We start from the raw sequence: 3,655 nt of genomic DNA, 5'->3' as shown, positions 1-3,655 counted from the left end.
TTGTAATTTTGGTGTTCTTCATTCTCCTTTACTCCAGGTGGGTTGGGACCAATTGATGCATCTTAGAGGGCCGCTAGCTAGCTTTTAAGACCCCAGATGCCACTCACCAAAGTAGGATGCAGAACATTTCTTAATAAACTTTGTTATGCCAATTGACCTAGATGTCCCCTGAAAGCATGGTCCCCAGACCCCCACCCGTGCTAGTCTGTCCCTCGAAGTGTTTGGTTGTATTCAGGAAACTTCTTGTCTTTGGTTTAGTCCAGTTGTGCTGGGTGGGTGTGGGGGAACGATATCAAAAATAGCCAGCTTACCGATAAAATTATCTTGATCAAGTACCAAAATCTTGAATGACTTCCAGGTTTCTGCTGGAACAACTAGGCATAGTGGTTGCCTTGTCCAAGGCAGAAATGGTAGAGAATTCCTGAAAAATTCTGATTCATATATTAGAGAGTTTTAACAAGCCCAAAGGAGGTAAGGAGTTAGTTTAATAAATTACTTTCCAGTCATAAAGACAGATCATCCACTTTTGGACTGTGCAGAGTTTACACTCTTGTTGTTAGGTGCCGTCGGTCGAGTCAGTTCTATCTCATAGTGACCCTGTGTAGGACAGAATGAAACACTGCCTAGTCCTGCACCATCATCACAATTGTTGCTATATTTGAACCCATCGTTGCAGCCACTGTGTCGATCCATCTCTTTGAGGGTCTTCCTCTTTTTGCTGACCCTCTACATTATTAAGCATGACGTCTTTCTCCAGGACCAGTCTCTCCTGATAACATGTCCAAAGTAGGTGAGACAAAGTCTCGCCATCCTTGCTTCTAAGGAGCATTCTGGCTGTACTTCTTCCAAGACAGATTTTTTTCTTCGTCCAGCAGACCATGGTATATTCAATATTCTTCTTCAACACCATAATTCAAAGGCATCAATTCTTCTGTGGTCTTCCTCCTTTGCTGTCCGGCTTTCGCATGTGCATGAGGCCATTGAAAATACCATGACTTGGGTCAGGTTGCACCTTAGTCCTCAAAGTGACATCTTTGCTTTTTAACACTTAAAAGAGGTCTTTTGGAGCAGATTTTTTCCAATGCGATACACCGTGTGTTTACCATCTAGTCAGGAAGAATAGAGAGCAGGGAGAGAGTGTCAAGCTCATTCCAGTCCCAGGGCCTTAGGACTAGATTTTTTTCCAGAAAAGCTCTTCTTGTTCATTTGTATCTCTGCTTAAATGTCGTTTCCTCAAAAGAAGCCTTTGCTGACAGCTTGGTATAAAGTATTTATGCAGTTATTCTCTGTTGAAGCCTCCTATTCTACTTCTCGGTGTGGTGCCATATGATATTTTTGTTTATGAGTTTTATTTATCTTATTATTGGCTGCATCCCCTCACTGGAATGGAGAAAAGAACACACTGACTACACTTTGGTAGCATGTTAAACAGGCCCTAGCACATAATAGGAGCTCCATAAATGTTTATTGAATAAGTGAGTGGCCGGAATCCCAATAGGTATTAAAAAAATCAAATGTTTTATTTGGGAAACAAATTTACAAATATGCTTAATGGCCATGTTTGGGATAGACCTCAGATGGTAACTCTGAGGTGGCCATGTTTATCATTCTGAATCAAAGAAAAACCAATGTCAGTAGGCATCAGCGTCTTAACTCTTCTGGCATAGAATTTTCTCCAGTGATCACAAAGGAGCAGGTGTGTTTCTGGAGAATTCCTTCTTTTGACTTGACAAAGTCTCAGGGTGGCGTGTCCCAGGAGAGCTGAGGACACAAGGCGACCAGGAGGAGTCAGTATCTGTACTTGGTGGAGTAGTCCTTTGGAGACATGACCAGCCTCAGGCCCTTGCGTGCCCCTCAGTAAACCATCTGCATGATGTCGATCATCTCCTGTTCGTCCTGGATGGCCCAGGTAATCGTGTCGTTGTCACCAGTCCCCAGATCAATCAGCATGTGTTTATTCCTACAGAAAAACATGGCAGTACAGGGATCGTAGAGCTCATACATCTGGTTGAAGCAAGGCACCTCTGTGATATCCACGAGATAAACCTCTGCAAATCTTTTCACCTTCTGAGCTATTCTATGTAGACCTTCATCCATTCTCGTACAAGTAAGATCCCAGTCGTGTCCAAAGTGAATGACGATGAAGCAGTCCTACTCAGAAAGGATGACCTGGTCCACCTGCCAGCCGTTGTCTAGATGTGGGCGCATGTACGACATCTTGAGAGCATGAGTGATTATCTCCAACTAAGAAGAAACAAAGTTGACCTGCAGATCTTCCAGAGCTAAAACTGCTGGCTCATGGGCTGAAGCAGAGGCTGAGGAATCAAATCCGAGATCAGTAGGTGAGACTGTGGCACGCTGCCTCACAGGCTGTGGAGGCCGATGCATCCCTAGATAAGCAGCAATGTGGCAAGGGGGGCCGGTGGCTCAAGTCCCAAGTACCAGAGGTCAGAAGATGCAGACAAGCTTAATGGAGGATCCAGAGCGAGAGACAGACAGCCTTGCTGAACATCCGTTTATATCCTTTAAGTATGCCACACTCACAAGGAAACTCCTTTTCCACTGATTGGCTGCTCAGAGTAGAGCTCATTACGGAGGTGATCGTCTTATATCAAATCTCATCATTGAGGTGATCGCTTAATACTGGGCATCATGGCGTAGAACTAAGTTGACACATAACATAACCATCACAATGCCTTGGATGCAGCTTTTGCTATAGAGGCTGAAGGAAGCAAGAGGTCTCTTTGAAAAGAAATAGGAATTCTGAGGCTTGGGCATCCACTGCTGCCTGACTTAGTTCCTCTGCACCCTGAGATGTGGCCATTGCAGACCTGAGTTATCAAGAAATAAGAAGATCATGTAGGCATCATGGGGATGTCTCAGTTCAATACTGAAGGAAAAGAAGAAAATATCTAGGCTGAGTCGGGTCCCTGTTGCTGTCAAGTAGATTCCGACTCATAGCAACCCTATAGGACAGAGTAGAAGTGCCCCATAGGGTTTTCAAGGAGCAGCTGGTGGATTTGGGCTGCTGACCTTTTGATTAGCAGCCGTAGCTCTTAACCACTGCACCACCAGTGCTCACATTAGCCATTAGGGAGATGCAAATCAAAACCACAGTGAGATACCATCTCACTCCCATTGGAATGACAATGATAAAAAAACAGAAAATAATAGGTGTCATCAAGGTTCTGGAGAAATAAGAACCCTCATTCATTGCTGGTGGGATTGTAAATTGGTGCAGGTGATGTGGAAGACTCTTTGGTAGTTCCTCAAAAAGTTGAACATTGAACTACCATATGACCCAGCAATTCCACTCTTAGTTATATACCCAAAAGACCTGAAAGTAGGTACATGAACAGACATATGTACACCAATGTTCATTGCAGCACTATTCACAGTATTCAAAAGGTAGAAACAACAAAATGTCCATTTGGATAAACAAAATGTGGTAGATACATACAAAGGTATATTACTCAGCCATAAAAAAGAATGAAGTCCCGATGCATGTCACAACATTGATGAACCTAGAAAACATTATGCTGAGCGAAATCAGCCAGACACGAAAAGACAAATACTCTATGACATCACTTATATGTAAGCAAATGCATAGAAACTATAAATAATTAGTGGTTACCAGGGGTGGGAGGGAGGGGAG

The 3,655-nt window shown here is 43.5% G+C and overlaps 1 pseudogene; it reads right to left on the bottom strand.

Annotated features, from left to right (window-relative positions):
- Window positions 1-1,788: 1,788 nt before the first annotated feature.
- On the bottom strand, window positions 1,789-2,217 carry LOC101340909 (thioredoxin-like protein 4A pseudogene; annotated as a pseudogene).
- Window positions 2,218-3,655: the final 1,438 nt, after the last annotated feature.

The sequence above is a fragment of the Trichechus manatus genome, unplaced genomic scaffold (genome assembly GCF_000243295.1).
Source record: "Trichechus manatus latirostris isolate Lorelei unplaced genomic scaffold, TriManLat1.0 scaffold00058, whole genome shotgun sequence".
Taxonomy (NCBI): Eukaryota; Metazoa; Chordata; class Mammalia; order Sirenia; family Trichechidae; genus Trichechus; species Trichechus manatus.
The sequence above is the reverse complement of the archived record's forward strand: the minus strand, read 5'-3'. Positions and strand labels throughout refer to the sequence as shown.